Source organism: Amphiura filiformis, chromosome 18, assembly GCF_039555335.1.
Source record: "Amphiura filiformis chromosome 18, Afil_fr2py, whole genome shotgun sequence".
NCBI lineage: Eukaryota > Metazoa > Echinodermata > Ophiuroidea > Amphilepidida > Amphiuridae > Amphiura > Amphiura filiformis.
The window spans coordinates 20,066,507-20,089,286 of record NC_092645.1 but is presented as its reverse complement, the minus strand read 5'-3'; the positions used below and the strand labels follow the sequence as shown (position 1 = coordinate 20,089,286).

General features: G+C 37.4%; 1 long non-coding RNA gene across 1 annotated transcript in view; it reads right to left on the bottom strand.

Moving 5' to 3' along the window:
• Nucleotides 1-1,493: 1,493 nt before the first annotated feature.
• Nucleotides 1,494-22,780, bottom strand: part of LOC140139970 (uncharacterized) — a 41,342-nt gene continuing 20,055 nt past the window's right edge. Inside the window, exons 2-5 of the long non-coding RNA XR_011857188.1 lie at nt 13,181-13,259; nt 11,178-11,315; nt 10,216-10,348; nt 1,494-2,838 (exon numbers count right to left, since the gene is read on the bottom strand). This is a non-coding gene — a long non-coding RNA (uncharacterized lncRNA). The remainder of the gene's footprint in view (nt 2,839-10,215; nt 10,349-11,177; nt 11,316-13,180; nt 13,260-22,780) is intronic.

Sequence of the window (22,780 nt, the reverse complement as noted above, 5' to 3'; positions counted from 1 at the left end):
TGGGTACGTTTTTTTAAAACATTGGACCCAGAAATGTAGTTCAAAAACGTTCAAAAAATGTTTCATCCTTGACTATTATTATCCTTCGAAAATGTATACTTTTGTATGTCGTGCGTGATCGACATTTTAAAACCACTGGGGTTCTTTGCCTGCTCCCTAAGTGACCGCTCACAAACACTTTTAGGGGGCTGATGCAAAAGGGGGCCCATAAAAGTTTTGACCCTCCGAAGGGGGCTGAAAAAATGACCACACATTTTCCTGGGAAAATTTAGTTTATATGCTTTTCTATGGGGTTGACCCATAATTTTCATGTCAAGGGGGGAGGCTGCAATATTTGAGATCTGTAAAGGAGGGGGGGGGGGCGAAAAAATTTCGCGATGAAATATTTTTTACATCACCCCCCCAAGTGTTTGTGAACGGTCCCTAAAGCTGAATTTATACTACATCACTGAGCGATAACGATTGGTTTCTAGCCAATGAGGTAGAGCGCGTTTTTGCGTTGGGAAAAGTGTGCTACCTTATTGGTCAAATAAATACCAATTGCTCGTAGCTCAGCGATGGAGTATAATTCAGCTTGAGTTGCAAGCCGCGCTCAAATTAAACTAGAGCTACTGTGGTTCAAGACCCACGAATATCAGGCAGCTGCTGACCTCATTTGACCTTTTCATGTGATGCCTTTTTCATGTTGTGCATACCCTCATATCAAAGATGCTTTGCACAAAGTTTAAGCCCAATCGGACAAATTTTAACATGTGACCTCATTTGACCTTGATTTGCACTAAGTTTAGGCGCATTAGGGTTCATTTTAACATTTGACTTTTTTATTTTCACCTCATATCAAGGATCTTTGCACCAAGTTTAAAGCCCAGTTTAACATTCTATCTAATTTGACATTTGATCTTGGGTGACGAGGTTGACCTTTTCATGTTTTTTCATATCAAAAATGCTTTGCACAAAGTTTAAGCCTATACGGGTCCATTGTAACATTTGACCTTTGACCTTGGGTGACCCCAGGTTGACATTCATGTTGGCATCATATCAGGGATGCTTTGCACCATGTTTAAGCCCAATTTGGGAAAGTTACCATGTGACCTCATTTAACCCTTGACCTCGGGTTGTCCCCCAAGCTAAGGTACAATTTATATTAAGCTTTGGCCAGTGGTTCTTCTGACCAAGTCTGGTGGTCATAGCATGCAATTTAAAGGAGTATCATTTTCTAGATTTTCACAAAATTACCACTAATAGGCCTAACCCCTATATAACCTTTGACCCCTATATGTGTACAACTTACATTAGGCTTGGGTCAGTGGTTCTTATGACCACGTTTGATATAAATTGGATAGATTAAGCCCATGTTTATTGGTCAAGCTATGAGAAGAAGCAGAAGAAGCAGAAGATTTGCCTGCTCAACAATATATCAGTGTGGCATTTCATGCGACCTGATATAATAAACAGGCTTCTGACACATAATGGTTTCATACTCATAGTTTAATTCTACAAGAAGAGAAATTTCTCATCAAGACTGAAATAGAGTAGAAGCTTTGTCTAATCACAGATATGTCTAATCATAAACGTTTGAACGCGTAACGAACAATAAAATTGTGGCATTATGATTTATAGATTTCCGGCAGTGTACGGCCCAGTGTACGTGGTCTTTGAATGGTCACATACTAACCGGACTCGCACGCGGACAAGCGAGTATATATAAGAGATGTATATTAGTCAAGAAGTGACAGTGATTAGGCCTACTGTAAGGTATATCTCATAAAATGTTACAATTTTGTAGACTAGAAGAAAAAGGAATATGCCCTATGCCTTTTAAAAAGCTTTTTTGTTAAAGAGGAAGCCCCGACAGAGCAGTTATTCTGGGGTGAACCAAAGCTGTCTGGTTATCAAATTAATCAGCGACAAGGTTATCTCTGAATTTAACAGGTGCTAATTAATGTTTTAATGTTATTGCATTGCATCAATTAGCACCTGTCAAATTATCCCTGATTAATTTGATAACCAGGCATGTTTGGTTCACCCCAGAAGAACGGCTCTGTCGGGGCTTCCTCTTTAAAGTGACAATCAATTTACTGAGGCATGGCCAACTTTTCCTGGTTTAATTTCTATACACTGAGCCATAGCAAATTCAAGAGGTGCTGCTCACACACGCTAAGTATAGGGAAAAGTGGACCAACTAGGATTTCTTTACTTATGTAAATCAGCTTTGACCTATAGACATTGCTATAATAAGATGGGGGTAAAAGCCTGCTTTCTACTGACATATCGTGTAAATAAAGAGATCACTTATTATTTTTATCATTTTTGTTTGGATTGTAACATTTTGTGAAATACACGTACATGCATATCTCATTCCGTTTACCATGATACACTGGTCGTAACATCACCAAAATAGAGGTTTCGTGGTAGCTCGTGGTAAGGCGCGCACGTGGATCCACTTAGTGGATCCCCGGGTCGGATCGGAGATAGGGGAATATGACCTAGAGCTACCTAGAACTGTTTGCAATATTGCAGATGGTATGCGTTCTAAAGTAGACCCAAGTAACTAAAATGTTAGTAGACCCCAAGGCGTAACGATAAGTGTAATTCCCGCACAGGTGCATGGTTTTATTGTGATGGGGAAAACGCCCAAAACTTTTTTTTCTCTCACGGGGGCTTTCATTTGCACCGAAAACCTCTATTTTGAGGATGTTGCAATACGTATGGTCAGTGTAGGCCTATAGAAGACTATAATTAATTGTTTTAAAGACTTTTAAGTTAATATAATTAAACGTCAAGGGCGCTGTTGCTGTCCTTGGTCCCACTGCGTCACGTTACCGCAGACCAACTACCCTGAAATGAAAATAAAAATAATATAATAGTAATAATAATAAAAGGGCCACATAAAATTAAAAATTCGTTTCACGTCCCCACCGCCTGGAAAAGTGAGGAAGGATGGAGGTGTTTTTCCCTACGTAAAATTGACATTGCTAGCAGTTTCCAGCATAGGCACTACTCAAGTATTAAAAACATTTTAAAAACTTAAATTTTAATATGAAAATTGAAAAAAAATATGGTCTGATCCCAGAAACGAATTATTTCTGGCCTTCATGGCACTATGATGACACAAAAACTACAATGAAGACAACCAAAAATACATAGAAAATCAATCAAAATAATATTGTTGGATGGTTGAAGCATAAGACCCATGCATGTCAAAGGGGGAAATGTCCGAAGTTGGGGAAAACGGCAAAAGTTTAAAAGTTGCTGAACGTCGCTGCATTAAGTAGGCCTAGACAAGATATCTTACGGCCTAATAATCAAGTAAAATAAATCATAAGCAAAATCTTAAGGGATCAAAAATGAGCGTTTATTGCGTTTCGACAGTATTTTTTGTGGGACATGAGAGCACCTCAAACCTATCGAATTGCATTCTGAATACGAAGCATGTCTTTCTGATATCAAATAATTTTTATTTTTTGAAAATCACAATATAATACAAATTTTATGACAAATTATAAAAATTTAATATTTTTCAAATTTTTGATATATAACAGTCCTCGAAGTAAATTATATAAATCTATTGATATATTCTTAAAGTGTATGTAGCAGGGAGGAAAAGCCGACGGTCAATTGAAAATTTTGACCTTTCATATTGAAGATATGGATTTTTTTCCCAAAAGACCTAATTTTTTTTTTTTTGAGTTTTGGGAAAAAAATCCATATCTTCAATACGAAAGGTCAAAATTTTAAATTGATCGTCGGCTTTTCATCCCACCTACATACACTTTAAGTATAAATATTCAGATTTATAAAGTTTACTTCAAGTACTGTTAAATATCAAAAATATCAATTTTAATGATTTGCCATAAAATGTGTATTAAATTGCGAATTTCAAAAATCAAAATTATTTGATATCAGAATGACATTCTTCGTATTCAGAATGCAATTCGATATGTCTGATGTGCTCTAATGTCCCAAAATAAATACTGTCCAAACGTTCATACCCCCCACCCCTTAACATGATTAGTGATATGTGATTTTGTACATGATAACTATGTTACTCTAGTCCTATAGGTTACGCATGGCCAATAATAAATGTAAAATGTTACGCACGCTGTGTATTTATCATGTCGACCCGACCCATCCCGAACAATTATTTGGAACGATCCCGCCCGATTCGGACCTATTAGGCCTATATTTTTTTCAGCACACCATGCACCAGACCGGGTGGCTGTCCGAGTTTAGGGACGCACCATTAGATTCTCAGGGGGGCATGGGAGTTTGGGTAAGGCAGAATTAGTTTTTTTTTTCGCCGCCTTCGGCGGCAAAGTTTTTTTTTTCAATTTTAATGTAGGCCCTATACCTTTATACCGAGTTTAGTTTTTTACTCATCAGTGCGGCAAAAAAATAGGCTCGCGAGCTAAATGCAATAACTCCATGGCAAGTGCGATTATCTTGACGAATGTATTTGCACGAGTATATTATGCGTCATATACTTTGAGTGTAATAATAATAATAATAGCGACAAAGCACATATCCACTCAATTAAGAGCGCTCAAGGCACTAAAACAAAACAAACAAACAAAAACTAACAAGACAAAGAAAACTGGAACTAAATTAAGAAACATAACTTAAGAATTACAGAATGTCTCTGACATAAGATGAGTTTTTAACAACTTTTTAAACACAGTTACATTTTTAGCAGTTCTGATATAAATAGGCAGTTCATTCCATAGACGTGGAGCTGCGGTTGCAAATGATCTGTCACCCCATGTGCGGTTGGATTTTCTTTCTTAATTGAAGAAGTTGCATGTTTCCAGATCGAAGCGTACGGGTGGGAACATAATGTAAAAGGAGTTCAGATAAATATAACGGAGCAATATCATTAATACATTTATATACAATCAACATAAGTTTAAAAACAATTCTTTGTGTGACAGGAAGCCAATGCAGTTCCTTTAGGATTGGCGTGATATGGCAATATTTTCTGGTGAAAGTAAGAATTCGAGCGGCAGTGTTTTGAATTTTCTGAAGGCGATAGAGTTGGTTTGCTGGTAATCCATAAAGAAGTGCATTGTTGTTATCCAAACGAGAAGAGATGAATGAGTGAATAATTTGTTCAGTAGCATCGCGACTTAGGTATTTGCGGATCCGGCTGATGTTACGTAGTTGAAGCGCTGAACAACGAATGACATTAGAGATATGAGGTTGCATGGTCATGTGAGTGTCAAAAATGCACCTAAATTGCGTGCTTTGGAAGATAAGGCAATTGCAGAGTCACCGATGCAAACATTTTCAATGTTGATTTTAGAGAGCTGTTGGTGGGATCCAAACAGAAGAAATTCTGTTTTATCATCATTTAATTTCAAGAAGTTTGATTTCATCCAATTACGGATTTCACTGATACAAATTTCAAGAGAAGCAATTTATTGCAGAATTAGCACTATGTTGAGAAGATTCAAATGATAAATAAAGTTGCGTGTCGTCCGCATAAACATGATAATTCAATTGATGGCGAAGAATGATATTCCGTACAGGGTAGGTGTAAATGGTAAACCACTGAGGTCCAAGTACAGAGCCTTGAGGCACAGAATAATCAAGAATGGTAGAATGAGAAGTAGCATTGCCAATGCGAACATATTACGGCCTATTTGTAAGGTATGATTTACACCAGTCCAGGGCAAGATCTTGAATGCCAAGATAATAGTGAAGACGGGAAAAAAGAATATTGTGGTCAACAGTGTCAAATGCAGCACTTAAATCGAGAAGAATCAAAGCTGTGATTTGGCCATTGTCAAGTGATGTGAGAATGTCATTATTAACTCGAAGAAGAGCAGTTTCTGTTCCATGGGTAGTGTTTATAAGCTGATTGATAGGGATCTGATAGGGAAAATGTATTGATATGGTTTGAAATTCTGTTAGAAACAATTCTTTCAATTGTCTTTCCAAGAAATTTGAGATTGGATATAGGTCGGTAGTGTATTAAAACAGTAGGCAATATTAATTGCTGCATTAATTATATTAGTTTAAATATTAGGGAAAATATCTTAAATTTTAAAAACACTGTCAGGGCACTGACCATGTAGCATTTAACTGGTCAAGAAAATCAATCAATTGAATTTATGTTGTGGTCATTTTTATCGTGGTTCCGAACACAGAGACTATGATCCAGTTGACCTAGAAACAAACGATTTTGACGTCCCACGAATGGAGGAGATGAGAATGAGAGAATAAACTTATATATAACAATATCAACGGGACTTTATAGTTCTGTAATTTGAACTTTAAAATCTACCTATTAAATCAACAGTTGAATTTTACAATTTGTACAGTATTTTAAAGCATGATTATGATATTAAGTGCGAGTGCGTGTTTCCCGTGCGTGTTTAGGGGAGAGCGGGGAGTGTTCGCCCTATTTTTTTCTGACCAGCCTAGCGATGTCAATTTTAAGGTTAGGGATGACCTGATTAGCCCATGTGAAAGCCCTATGTCTTAGCTATATACGGCCACAATCCCAGAACTATAGGCCTTACAATAGCAACAGGATAGAGCAAACAAAAAGTTTTGCAAAGTGGCGAACTTGCCCCATATTGGGGCAGGTTCGCCCATATGGTGGGGTAAGTTCACCCTAATCACAAAAAAGGTTTAAACATTGCATAACAATAACATATTCAATGCAAACATTTAGCAAGAGTATACAGGGCATTCATTCTCTTCTGGGGAGTCCCTAAATTTGTTGCAAGGTTCGGGTCAGGGTAAAATTTAGGGGTCCAAAGTGAGCTTAAACGTATCATGTTTACAACTTCGGGGAGATTATGGATTAGGACATAAACGGTGGTATGTGTAATACTGATACCACATAACTTTAAAAAACATGCTTTTCAGTAGTTTTACCTTGTTTAAGGTTACACGAAGAAACGTATAAAAAACGTATAAAAGACGTATAAAGTTGTTCTCTAAAACCGCGTTTTCTCAGCAATCAAATATCGCAGTGAGTCAAATGTTGGTGCATGGATGTATCTTTACATTATTTTTGTGTATATATAAAAAAATTTAGAATCCGTTTGAAAATCCTTCGTTTAAATCATTTTTACGCACCATGTTCACAAGATCAAAAACACGTTCCATGCAGTTTTTTTCAAATGTTCGCTCCGTATAAAACCACGCCGAGTGATTGTTTTCTCCTTTTTTTGTATTGTACTACAAATCGATTAAAGAAATAATGTTGCCATGGGGAAGAACCAAATATAGTACCGATCAAATTTAAAAAGCCCGTTTTTGGGGAACATTTTCGAGAATCTTGTCTGAGAAAAAACTGTTTTGTGAAATTATCGATATCTTGATAACGGGGCGTTAATTTAGACATCTGAATACCTACATTATTTCTCAACATTCTGCCAATTGCTATCCCATTTGATTTTCACTCCAAATTGAAGCTAGTATTGCAAAAACGAGGTTTTTCCTCCATCAGTTCGTTCAAAATTTCAGCGCCGACATGCGTGTTTATTCTAAGAGCCATTGTGCGGACGCGATTGTAATCAAGTAATTACATCAAAATAGTTACATATCCGCTTCGAGAATAAGAAATTGCGTAAGCTGATGTATGGTCCAGTGGATAGAGCGTTGGACTGGGAATCTGTTATGAATAATTTTTGTGGGTTCGAGTCCCCATGTGGCTGAATTTTCTTTCCTTTTTCTCTCTTTTCTCATTTTTACTTCCTTTCTTTCCTCTTTTCTTTCTCTTTTTCTTTTTTCATTTTTTTTTTTCATTTCTTTCTTTCTTTCTTCCTTTCTTTTTCTTTCTTACTTTCTTTTTTTGTTTTTTTTCTTTCTCTCTCTCTCTCTTTCTTTCTCTTTTTCACTATTTCTTTATTCTTTCTTGCTCCTTTCTTTTTAGTTTTATTTGATTGATTCGCTGACTGCAGTGAATCGTGATTGATTGTTTTTCACCAGAGGTTTTCACTTTGAATATTCTTCCCAAATTCGATTTGCAAATAATTGCTTTTTGATATTGTTGTTGATGTTATTGTTGTACCCTATTACATTGTAATCAGGGGAATAGCAGCATTGATTTATTTCATCAAAGATATCAAGGCTATAAATTCAAAATCAACACATTTTCCAGGGCGTAGCTTGACGAAGTGCCCCAATCAATTTTAAAATTGATAAAATCCTTATGAAAATTGCCGAAAATGGCTTGTACCCCTCCCCCGGCATCCGACCCGGCATGTCGCCCCTCATGTAACCCCCCGCCCGCCCCCGACTCACGAGCTCCGGGCACGAGCTAAGCCAAGTTTCATGTCTTGACCGTGGATCAATATTCTATTGTAAGTAGGCCTACGTCCCAGTACGCTTGTTCATTTTCTGCATGGCTGTTTCTGTTATGAACTTACGCCCCTCTGAAATCAAGCGCATGAAAAACTCTCGGCTAACCTTAATGGTATAATTATCAATATTTTGCATAATACGCTGATGGGGCAGGTCCGCCCTCCAGTTTGGGGTAAGTCCGCCCAGGGAAGATATAGGGCGAACATGCCCCATCCTTAAAAGGGCGAACGTGCCCTTGTGCACATTTTTGTATTTTCTTCAGGGTATGCAAAATACAAATCGAATAAGGAGTTTATAACTGCATTGAATCTTTAACAAATCCCATATGTTCCCAATACAGATTTCCATTAAAACCATCTGTATTTATGTATCAATGATAATACAATATTATGAATGCAAGAAAAAATTACGTTTTGGTGTAATTTTTTGTTTTGGCTGCAGTTCGATGAACACGTCCCTATATGTCGCGTAGCTAATATGAGAAGTTTATAATGACCTATGTCACCTAATTTTGCCATCACCAAATCCCCCGATAGCCGGAGTGCTGAGAAACAAGGGGTGGGCGAACCTGCCCCTAGGGCGAACACTCCCCGCTCCCCTATGTTATTTTAGATAAAGGCCTACGTGTATTTCATTTGTAAAATGCTGAATATTTTGTAATGGTGTCATCTTGTATGCCCCCCCCTGTTTTTAACCCTTTATAATTAATAGAAGCTCGATTATTCTCATTTGATGTTTTAGTTATTTTTTTTTATTTTTTTATTATTTAATATTATATTTGGGTTCATTTATCATAATTTATGGCAATGATAGTTTTAAAATAGAACCCAATTTTTAACCTATGATTTACATCATGCACATGAAAAAAATACCTGTAACCTATAATTATTTTAACACCACAGGATGTATATTCGTACTTTTTTGAAGGTAGGCCTATATATATCGAACAGACAAGTTATTAGTTATGTGAAAGTAGTATTTCTAGTATTTGAGCGTGAACGTATTATCTAAAATCTATTGTTTAGCGTGCGGGTTTCAGATAATGCATTGTTTAGCGTGCATGTTTATATAATTTGGGCTTTGAAGGATAGTTCGCGAAAATAATGCACGGGAGAAGAATACATAACGATGAATAGAAACCGGCACCAGTAGGCCCCTACACTAAGTTGCGCCGCCGCGACAATGTATATACCGGCCTATTATGATTATGCTTGACAATAATATTCTCACTCAGTTCTCACATTGCGGATGGATAGGTTTGAATTATTTATTTTGATTTACACTATGTTGTTACTGATCGGTCCGATCCGGGCCGGAAGAAAGAACTTGGCCTTATCATTTGAGCCGTATCTTTTAATATTCTGGTTCAAACGTTTCACAGTTGATGCCAGTGTACCCACCCCAACTTGGCGCATATCTATAGGCAGGCCCGTACGCAGCCTATTTTTGGGGGTGCTGATTTTGAAAAAGTGGACTTTTTTTCCCAGGAGGGGGTGCGATTTTGTGAAAAGTGGACTTTCTTCCCCAAATTTGGACTTTTTTTGATCAAAAAAGCGTAAAAAACCTGATTTTTTTGCTCGCTGCGCTCGCAAATTCTGCAATTTTGGGACTTTTTGTATACTTTTGCAAATTTGGGGAGGTGCGGTCGCACCCCCCGCACCCCCCCTGCGTACGGGCCTGTCTATAGGCCTACATGCAAGGTTTAGGAACCTATCACATGTCTCCAGTATAGCAAAATATGTACAAGTATGATATTCCATTTGCACATTAAGCACCTCCATTTTAAAGCGTGTTAGAAATTGTACTTAGAATGGTAATACATTTTCAACCCTTTACATTTGAATTAGTGAAATGACCCAGCAAAAGTCTAAGAAAGCCTTATCTTATTCTATTTCCTACCTTTATACGGGGGGTATTTCACAGAAGGTTCCTGTGAAGCCACTATGACATCCACAATAATACACGGTTGCATCTCCACTACCAATCCATTCTATGGAACCTCCGTTACCACAGTCAGTAGAGGCAGACAACTCTGAAAATAAATTATAGGCCTATTAGACATACGCACAAAACATTATTTCAGTTTATTGTGCATTCGTTTCACACGTGTCTCCAGTATATAGCAGCATTATGTACTAAAACTACAAGTACAATTTTTATTCCATATGCCTAAGCAACGCCATTAGAATGGCAATCATTTAAATCAGAAAATCACTTGTCTACCCTTTTATCTTATCATTTTGAGTTAGTGAAATGACGCAGAAAAACAGCGTGTTTCTATTAAAGGGGCATTTCGTGATCCACAGCCTCATCCCCCACAAAAAAAGTTGAGATTTTTATATCACTGGAAACCTCTGGCTATACATAATGTTTATGTGCAAAATATTTCTTGCAGATTAATTCTTTTAGCAAAGATATCGTGAAATTTGAATTTCGTTCTGGTGCACCATTGTCTATGGAGCAGTGTAATACACATAATCATGCGTAACTCGCGAACGCAAAATCGGAATCAACTGAAATTTTGGGAATAGGTTTTTTTCGTGGATATCTAATGAAAAATGACATAAATAGAGGATGTTAGGATCACGAAATACTCCTTTAAGTCCCCTGTATTTTACCAGAAAAATTGTTCGCCGTCAAATAGCGGCGAAAGACGGATAACGGTCAGTTTCCATTGCACGTTGTTTACTGGTAAATACTCGAGGCAGCGTCGATTGACACGCCTCGAAAGTTTGTTGGCGAACTTGGATTTTAATATTGTAGTGTTTTCTTATTGTTTGGCTAAAAATGAGGTAGCAAACTCGAGAAAAGGAGAGTGTAGAATACGTGTTTTTTTTAAAGAAATACTAAGTTTATCTCACCTATACCGCCACAGTTGACTCCAGTGAAGCCTGAAGCACATGTACAGGTGTAGGCATCTGTTCCAGTCACACAAGTCCCTCCATTTTGACATGGGTTAGCACAGTGAGGATGATCACAGCGTTTGTTGCAAAAATAATCTGAAAATCAATTATATTATAATTGACAAAATATAAACTATTTCAATAAGTGGTGTAAAGTATTATATTATAAGAAAAAAGTAAGGAAAATCTATAATTGTGCATTCAATTTTGAGCAATTAATTTTGCTTGCACCGGGTCAAAAAAATGGAGATATTTATATAGCGCTTTATCCCATAAACAGACTCAAAGCGCTTTACATTTATTCCGCCGTCATTAGAATATGTCGGAACCACGTGCAGCCTACAAGTGGCACAGGGTCCATCAGTACAACGACTGTGACTACCCCTAACAGCTTCCCATTGCACCTGGGTGGGGTGAGGCAAGCGAGGCAAAGCGGCTTGCCCAAGGGCGCAACACGGTGGTGGGACGGGGAATCGAACCCACGCATGTCGAACACTGAGCTCTCAGATTATGAGTCCAAGGCCGTAACCACTGAGCCACCGTGCCCTTGCCCGGGTCCCACCAGGATTTTAAAAAAAACACGCTTCAATCATTTAAATGCTACTACAGGAACTAGTTTTCAGGAAGCGAAAGACTCTGATCACCAACTCGGATTTATACCCCCAATCTACGCCTATGGCAAGCCTTCCAGGTCATAACGTGCAGCTAGCTGCGCGCAGCTTATTAAAAGCTACGTGCAGCTAAATGACCAATCAGAATCTTCATTCTATTCACATGATTGAGTAGTTCGCTGCACGTGGGATAGTATACAAATATTGACTGCTTTGAGGGGCATGGTTAAAATTATAGGCCCGCGGTGATCTCAAAACCATGACTATGCCCCGAGGCGTAGCCGAGGGGCATAGTCATGGTTTTGAGATCACCGCGGGCCTATAATTTTAACCATGCCCCGAATAAAAAGCAGTCAATATTTGTTTTATATACCAAATCTTAAGATTCTTGTCATCTGTTTGGTTAAAAGCATCGATTTTGGGAAGAGAAATTAATAGTTTCAAGGGAGTTTCAATGCGAACGGCATACAGATTACAATCTGCGATTTCTGCGTAATTATAACGCGTGAAAACATTAACGCGTGCGTAATATCATTTTACGCTGGAAAAAACGCGCAGTTTGATCTTGACGCACGTGACCGGTCCATAGTTCATTTCCATGGACCGGTCCATAGTTCATTTTGCGGGCATAGTTAATTCAATGACTGCACTTTCAACCAATCAGATGACAGGAATCTATATATGAGGTATATAATGCAATTTATCCTACGTTTATGTAAGTTCAAATTCCTCAAGAATATCAGCAATAAAATGGTATGTGCGCTTTGTTCATACTTATGCTAAGGCGCTATATAAATCCCGTTTATTATATTTATTGTATTGCTAAGTAATAGGCCTACTAGTATCTGAACAAAATGAGGATTCTATTTACTCTGTCTATATTAATTGCACAAGCTACGGGTTACAGTGACCTTCGCTTTCCCTGCAATGTCTTTACACAGCGCTGTGTATAAATAATAGGCCTAGTTGTTGTTTGACCTTCAGATCCCCTACACTGCTTTGTACAGCCTCGGGTATAAAGTATGCCATTAAACACGGTGTAAACTTGGACACACTCCTGATAATAGGCTGCGTTGTGTGTCATTTAAGCCAGGCATTATCAACATTGTTCTCTTGGCACATGCTGTGATTTGGCCTCCTTACCCGCTCGTTATCTAATTCCGTAAATTAATTACAAGATAATAATTGTGAAAGAGGATAGCTAGCACTATACCACGCGCAGCTAAGGACCCAACCACGTGACTAAATTGACGATTTTGATTTGTCAAACGGCTGCATGTAGCTTTAAATAAGCTGCAAGTAGCTACCTGCATGTTATGACCCTAATGGCTTGCAATAAATGCCACTGACCGTTTTGAGGCTGTCCACTGCTTTTTGCAATCACAACAAACACCAAGCAAAGCAACGCAGCCTTGTTGAAAACGCCCATCTGTAAATAATTAATAGGAGTACAGGAATATTCACACAAACACAAAATACGAAATGAAAGCACCAGTGACAGCATCAAGAGTTTTTCCAAAGGTCTAATAGAATTCATGTGATAAAAAAAAAAAAGCATTTTACTTAAATTCGACGTTTTTGCCCCACTAAATGGTAGAATCATCATTGATATTTTGTCGTGACTGGTGAAGCTCACAAGCCTGGGGTGGGGAAATGATTCTGATATAGATTGGGCCTACACATGCAAACTGATGATTTTACATATAATTCTGAAAATAATTGCCATTAGGCAAAAAAACATTTGTTGTGTTGCCCTCAAGTGAGAAAATGGGAAAAGTTGGGTCGGACGGTCGGATTCGCTTTTTTTTTCAAACCTTCAGTTTTTTTTAAATCCCCTCAAATATTAAATAATGCTTCTTCAATTAGGGGACATTTGTCAATTTTGACTTCTGGATACCTGTTAGACATCAATTAAAGACTAGTCTTTCAATAAAATATTAATTTTAAGTGAAAAACATTGATTTTTTGAACAAATCTGTAAAAATCATCATTCAAAAAAAAAAAAATTATAACTGCGGCAGGTCCTGGACAGTACCTGAATCCAGTCAGAAGCTATCTCATTGGGCGATGAAAATATAATACGAAAAACATAGAAATATCCAAAACTATGGAACAATTTAGAGTCTCATTTTTGTAAGGAATTTCTATCTGGAAATCCCTCGGGTAATTCTGGCTAGAAATACCCGAAATATCGAATCATGCTGTAAACATCTAAACATGTTAAACACCATCTGATCTCTTCACTCTACCGTGCACATGGTATAACAATATTGATTAATCGAAACAACTTTGTGAGAGATCAGTGTTACATGTCTTATTGGCTTTTAATGTGGCGTTCTGAAAAGTAAGCGTGCTAACTAGGAATTAAACAAAATATTAATTCCATACAGCTTAAAACACATAGCAAAGACTTGCAATTAATGGAGTTCACATAATTTTCTTTCAGACTTGAAAGCAAGTATACTTCATATGTACCTGCACTTGGTACTATATTTTATGATAATGATGATTTTACTAGAAGTCTCTTTTGCCTGCTCTTTGGAGCCTTGCAAATGTATTAAGTTATGCTACTCTGCGCATAACATATTCTCAAACGAAACCCACTCATATCGGCAATTAGCTATACTTTGTTCCAATATCATGATTATCTACCAAAATTGGAACAAGCTAAATCCGTTGCTACTAAACATACAGCTAGCAAGACGTGATTTGCAAGCTGTATGCAAGCTTATATACAAATTCACGTTTCTGGAGTTACACTCCGTCATCAGTTGCGCTGCGAAGGTCTAGAATGGTTCTAAAACTGACCCATGTTTAGATTTTGAACATAAATTCGATGTGTCGAATTATGTATCGGTTAGCTTTTACTAAAGCTCTCACGAAATACTACAGCGCCATGACAATGTCATCTTGCGCCGTAATATTGAATAATTCCAGACACTCTATAGGCTTACTACTTTACTTATTCATAGCAGTACAACCTATACTAGTAACATGCTACTTAGTTGAAGAATGTCTATAGTTGAATTATATCGTTTTTCTTATATAATATAGGCCTATATGGTATATCATATAAAAGCATACAAGAAAGCATAGATTCCGAACTTGGATCTATACAAATTTCAGCACGAGTATCCATTTTTGGTCTTTCGTGTGATGATTGCTAAAAAATGCATATGGGGTATAATCTTCTTCCACGGTAAACCAAACAGCTTCCGTGGTAAACCTTATAGCGCCATCACTTGGTGAAAGTACGTTATTAGTAGGCGTGAGTTAAAAGCTATCTGGCTAGAACTATTGCGACTGTAGGGGTGAGCTTGTCTACAGGTAAAAAAAAATACTCGTGGCGGTTATATTATACACGTCTAGTTTAGGGCAAGGGGGGAGGAGGCTAGGCCTACTACGGGGATGTGTGGCATATTCGGGATGCATTTTGGTTTATTGATGGCACTCAATTTCATGAAAATTTGGTTTAAGAAAGATTGTTTTTATTTTTATTTTTTAAATTAATTTGTTTCCCAAATTTTTATCGGAAAGTGTGCCATTTTTTAATTGTTTCCATGGCGTGCGATCGCTGTCATAAATAGAGAAACTGACATGTACATTTCTTAACAGAAATTAACATAATATATTACCGACATTATACGTTTTCACAGATTTTACAGATTAGACACTTAAAAGTGACCACCTAAATAACATATTTGAACTCCCATGGCCACCAAACACAATTAATAAGTCAGATCTCGAATGCTATATCATAACCCTTTCCTGTATAGTTTAAATAGGCCTATTAATATAATTTTTAAATGCTATTTTATTATTTTGTTATCAATTGAAAATCTAAAATAGTATAAAATCGTATATGATGCCTTAAATTAAAGTTTAAAACGTTCTTCCAATATCAAAAACTATTATTAAATAATCCCTAACATCTCAGACAACACGCCCCCCTCCCCAACACACACACCTACACACACCCCCACCAACAACCACATGCCAAGTCTTGGCGAAAGTCTACCTTGTACATACATGCATCGTGCAACCGCGCGTGCACCATCCAGCATTGCCCCACTAAAATACACTACCTTATTACGAGCAATGGAATAGCCCGTCAATCATGCACAGTGGTTGCTCCTGGAAGGAAGATTATACCCGATATGACGCGGTTGCTCATGGAAGACAAGAAGGATTATACCCCTTTTCAAAAAATGACCTTCCTGTCCTTAGGCACGAATATCCATTTCGGATCTCTCGTGTTAGGACAATAACATGAAAACAAAATTAATGAAGTCATGTTAGCATGATATTAAAGCTCAAGCTTGAACTTAAAAGCACATTCTAGTATTAGGCATGTCCACTAAAAATTGAAGTACTTTTAAATTGATTCAGACCTAACTTATTGGATGGGAATTGATGAAAGAAACATGTTGGCGTTTAAATAATCTTAATCGGACGTTTCATTCCAGAGATATGGCCTTTCGAGTGTCACGGTTTTATATATTATAGGGCTGCTAGAACATGTTAAAAAGTTAAAGTCCAAAAAGGAATACTAACAGAAAGTGCAACTTTAAGGTACTTTTTCTTAATGTATTTATTAACTATCTTATCTGGAACATTATATTTGCTTATAACAACATGAAAATAAGATCATCCTGAAAATTTAATCGATTTTGTTGACATACAACAAAAACTATAGACCTCAAAACCCATGGTTTGTTTGTTGAAACCTCAAGCATGATCATAGATGGCCGCCATGGAAAATATCTCCATAGAGGAGATGAACAATAAGTGCATTATTTCAAATGAAAAGCGGTAGTCTTAAACATTGTTCAATCTTTTAAGGTCAGCACATTTTATCTTCAAAATTATTATATTTCATCATGGCATAAGTTTGGTAACATTAATCACTACCAATTTTGAGAAATTTGCTCCAACTCAAAGGTTATCTTTACAACATTGAGCAATACACTGTGTGCATGGAAGCCATGATGGTCCCCGGTTTTTATACTCCCTATGAAATGGACATGGTAGTGAGAAGTGCACAGGGAAGTGCATGATTTGAGATGGGCCGCGGTAGGCTTAAACATTCTTAAATTTCTTAACATCCTACACATTTTGTCTTCATAAATAGTTAAATTTTATGAGTATGTAAGTTTGCTTGTCTGATTCACTCCAAATTCGGAGATAATTGCGTTTGAACACCTGATGCACGGAATGGTGTCACTTCAACCTGTTGTAGTTCTCATCTCATTAAATTTTTCATTAAAAAAGTTGATCTCTTCATGCAGGAAGGTCCTCTCTATTTACTGACCAAACAGGAAAAAGTTTGGTGAATGTTTTCTGGTGGAATCAGGAATTTCTTGAAACACCCTGATATAGGCCTACATTTGGATCAAAACAAGTATGTACGCCATTTAACATGCCTGGGATTTCTTGTATCGATCAGTTTCTCCATAGACAATACGTGTGTGAGTGCACGCACACAGTAAATGAAAAATCGTTCTAGTGGAAACTGTATTGAGAGTGGGCATCCCTACTAGTATATACTAACTCCAGCTCTACAGGTACAGAGCTGCTGTATCATCAACGCCGAATATGCAGTGCAACTTTTATCAAGTGTGGTTTTCATGGCCGGTCTTGTAAACAAGCCAGCCAATCATAGTGAAGACCACAACTTACACGTTATTATAACTCACGTGCGGTTCCATTCAGGTTATCCTTTTAGCATTGCATATAGTAACAATCAACGCTCTGCAGGGTCTATTGTTCTATTGTTTCCGATTAGAGCGCTGACATATTGGAAAATGTTGCCAATCAATATTCATGAGAGTGTACATTCAACGTCCAGTTTGCGAAATTGGGTGAGTTGTGTTTGGTAGGTGTGAAATACATCTGACTGGGCGTTTTAATTACGTAACGAATAAAGGCATTGACATCATCGAATGGCTGCCCAGTGCTGTTATGTGTTTAGTTATTAGCTGTTATTAATTAGGCCTAATAATTATTATTAAATGTATTCATCATTCCTTTCTTTTCCCTTCTCTGTACTTATTCTTTCCTAGGCCTACACTTTATCACTCCCTCGCTCTCATTGTCCCCTCTCACCCTCCCTCTTTCATTCCCATCATTTTCCTTATATTTCTATTTATATACTTGTCTTTATTATATCTTTTAATTTCTCCCTTCCTCCAGCCCTCTCTCATTCTCCATATCCCCTCCTCCCCTCTTCCTCCCTCCTCCCCTCCCAAGACTTCTCACAGAGGTGAATCTGTCCCTCCCCAACCCCCTCCCCTCTTTGGGTACGCCACTATTTCTATACCAATCTCCTTCTTAAAATAAAATTAAATGGAAATTTCTGGCTTATTATATTCAGCGAAACGAAACGAAACGAAACGAAACGAAACGAAACGAAACGAAACGAAATGAAGTTCTCACGGCTATTGGACATTATGCAGATTGTCACAGCTCATCTTGTGATACCAGTTGTTCCTCACGGGTGCAATGAGTCCGCATTGTTGATTAAGAAACACATTTCTCACGGCTAATTCTGAATGAATTATGAATTGATTTTGATTGCAAATTATGCAGATAGTCACAGCGGATGTTTTGATACTCATTTCAAAGTTGTCATTCATTCCTAGCAGGTGCAGTGAGCCCGTTTCGTTGATTATCACTTTTGCCAAAAGTGATAATCAACGAAACGAAGTTCTCACGGCTACTTCTGAATGAATTATGAATTGATTTTGATTGCAAATTATGCAGATAGTCACAGCGGATGTTTTGATACCCATTTCAAAGTTGTCATTGATTCCTAGCAGGTGCAGTGAGCCCGTTTCGTTGATTATCACTTTTTGCCAAAAGTGATAATCAACGAAACGAAGTTCTCATGGCTTTTTTAAGCCAATTATGGAATCTATTTAGAGTGGAAATTATGCAGATTGCCACAGCGCATCTTTTGATACCAATTTCAAGGTTGTCACTCACTCCCATCAGGTGCAATGAGCCCGGAATGTTGATTTAGAAACACAGTTCTCACGGCTATTTATGAATGAATTATGAATTTATTTCGATTGCAAATTATGCAGATAGTCACAGCGGATGTTTTGATACTCATTTCAAAGTTGTCATTCATTCCTAGCAGGTGCAGTGAGCCCGTTTCGTTGATTATCACTTTTTGCCAAAAGTGATAATCAACGAAACGAAGTTCTCACGGCTACTTCTGAATGAATTATGAATTGATTTTGATTGCAAATTATGCAGATAGTCACAGCGGATGTTTTGATACTCATTTCAAAGTTGTCATTCATTCCTAGCAGGTGCAGTGAGCCCGTTTCGTTGATTATCACTTTTTGCCAAAAGTGATAATCAACGAAACGAAGTTCTCACGGCTACTTCTGAATGAATTATGAATTGATTTTGATTGCAAATTATGCAGATAGTCACAGCGGATGTTTTGATACCCATATCAAAGTTGTCATTCATTCCTAGCAGGTGCAGTGAGCCCGTTTCGTTGATTATCACTTTTTGCCAAAAGTGATAATCAACGAAACGAAGTTCTCATGGCTTTTTAAGCCAATTATGGAATCTATTTAGAGTGGAAATTATGCATATTGCCACAGCGCATCTTTTGATACCAATTTCAAGGTTGTCACTCACTCCCATCAGGTGCAATGAGCCCGGAATGTTGATTTAGAAACACAGTTCTCACGGCTATTTATGAATGAATTATGAATTTATTTCGATTGCAAATTATGCAGATAGTCACAGCGGATGTGTTGATACTCATTTCAAAGTTGTCATTCATTCCTAGCAAGTGCAGTGAGCCCGTTTCGTTGATTATCACTTTTTGCCAAAAGTGATAATCAACGAAACGAAGTTCTCACGGCTACTTCTGAATGAATTATGAATTGATTTTGATTGCAAATTATGCAGATAGTCACAGCGGATGTTTTGATACCCATTTCAAAGTTGTCATTCATTCCTAGCAGGTGCAGTGAGTTTGTTTCGTTGATTATCACTTTTTGCCAAAAGTGATAATCAACGAAACGAAGTTCTCACGGCTACTTCTGAATGCATTATGAATTGATTTTGATTGCAAATTATGCAGATAGTCACAGCGGATGTTTTGATACTCATTTCAAAGTTGTCATTCATTCCTAGCAGGTGCAGTGAGCCCGTTTCGTTGATTATCACTTTTTGCCAAAAGTGATAATCAACGAAACGAAGTTCTCACGGCTACTTCTGAATGAATTATGAATTGATTTTGATTGCAAATTATGCAGATAGTCACAGCGGATGTTTTGATACCCATTTCAAAGTTGTCATTCATTCCTAGCAGGTGCAGTGAGCTCGTTTCGTTGATTATCACTTTTGGCAAAAAGTGATAATCAACGAAACGAAGTTCTCACGGCTACTTCTGAATGAATTATGAATTGATTTTGATTGCAAATTATGCAGATAGTCACAGCGGATGTTTTGATACTCATTTCAAAGTTGTCATTCATTCCTAGCAGGTGCAGTGAGCCCGTTTCGTTGATTATCACTTTTTGCCAAAAGTGATAATCAACGAAACGAAGTTCTCACGGCTACTTCTGAATGAATTATGAATTGATTTTGATTGCAAATTATGCAGATAGTCACAGCGGATGTTTTGATACTCATTTCAAAGTTGTCATTCATTCCTAGCAGGTGCAGTGAGCCCGTTTCGTTGATTATCACTTTTTGCCAAAAGTGATAATCAACGAAACGAAGTTCTCACGGCTACTTCTGAATGAATTATGAATTGATTTTGATTGCAAATTATGCAGATAGTCACAGCGGATGTTTTGATACCCATTTCAAAATTCATTCCTAGCAGGTGCAGTGAGCTCGTTTCGTTGATTATCACTTTTTGCCAAAAGTGATAATCAACGAAACGAAGTTCTCACGGCTACTTCTGAATGAATTATGAATTGATTTTGATTGCAAATTATGCAGATAGTCACAGCGGATGTTTTGATACTCATTTCAAAGTTGTCATTCATTCCTAGCAGGTGCAGTGAGTTTGTTTCGTTGATTATCACTTTTTGCCAAAAGTGATAATCAACGAAACGAAGTTCTCACGGCTACTTCTGAATGAATTATGAATTGATTTTGATTGCAAATTATGCAGATAGTCACAGCGGATGTTTTGATACCCATTTCAAAGTTGTCATTCATTCCTAGCAGGTGCAGTGAGCCCGTTTCGTTGATTATCACTTTTTGCCAAAAGTGATAATCAACGGAACGAAGTTCTCATGGCTTTTTTTAAGCCAATTATGGAATCTATTTAGAGTGGAAATTATGCAGATTGCCACAGCGCATCTTTTGATACCAATTTCAAGGTTGTCACTCACTCCCATCAGGTGCAATGAGCCCGGAATGTTGATTTAGAAACACAGTTCTCACGGCTATTTATGAATGAATTATGAATTTATTTCGATTGCAAATTATGCAGATAGTCACAGCGGATGTTTTGATACTCATTTCAAAGTTGTCATTCATTCCTAGCAAATGCAGTGAGCCCGTTTCGTTGATTATCACTTTTTGCCAAAAGTGATAATCAACGAAACGAAGTTCTCACGGCTACTTCTGAATGAATTATGAATTGATTTTGATTGCAAATTATGCAGATAGTCACAGCGGATGTTTTGATACCCATTTCAAAGTTGTCATTCATTCCTAGCAGGTGCAGTGAGCTCGTTTCGTTGATTATCACTTTTTGCCAAAAGTGATAATCAACGAAACGAAGTTCTCACGGCTACTTCTGAATGAATTATGAATTGATTTTGATTGCAAATTATGCAGATAGTCACAGCGGATGTTTTGATACTCATTTCAAAGTTGTCATTCATTCCTAGCAGGTGCAGTGAGTTTGTTTCGTTGATTATCACTTTTTGCCAAAAGTGATAATCAACGAAACGAAGTTCTCACGGCTACTTCTGAATGAATTATGAATTGATTTTGATTGCAAATTATGCAGATAGTCACAGCGGATGTTTTGATACCCATTTCAAAGTTGTCATTCATTCCTAGCAGGTGCAGTGAGTTTGTTTCGTTGATTATCACTTTTTGCCAAAAGTGATAATCAACGGAACGAAGTTCTCATGGCTTTTTTAAGCAAATTATGGAATCTATTTAGAGTGGAAATTATGCAGATTGCCACAGCGCATCTTTTGATACCAATTTCAAGGTTGTCACTCACTCCCATCAGGTGCAATGAGCCCGGAATGTTGATTTAGAAACACAGTTCTCACGGCTATTTATGAATGAATTATGAATTTATTTCGATTGCAAATTATGCAGATAATCACAGCGGATGTTTTGATACCCATTTCAAAGTTGTCATTCATTCCTAGCAGGTGCAGTGAGTCCGTTCCGTTGATTATCACTTTTTACCAAAAGTGATAATCAACGGAACGAAGTTCTCATGGCTTTTTTAAGCAAATTATGGAATCTATTTAGAGTGGAAATTATGCAGATTGCCATAGCGCATCTTTTGATACCCATTTCAAAGTTGTCATTCATTCCTAGCAGGTGCAGTGAGCCCGTTCCGTTGATTATCACTTTTGGCAAAAGTGATAATCAACGGAACAAAGTTCTCACGGCAATTTCTGAATGAATTATGAATTTATATCGATTGCAAATTATGCAGATAATCACAGCGGATGTTTTGATACCCATTTCAAAGTTGTCACTCACTCCTAGTAGTTGCAGTGAGTTTATTCCGTTGATTATCACTTTTTACCAAAAGTGATAATCAACGGAACGAAGTTTTCATGGCTTTTTAAGCAAATTATGGAATCTATTTAGAGTGGAAATTATGCAGATTGCCATAGCGCATCTTTTGATACCCATTTCAAAGTTGTCATTCATTCCTAGCAGGTGCAGTGAGTTTGTTCCGTTGATTATCACTTTTTGCCAAAAGTGATA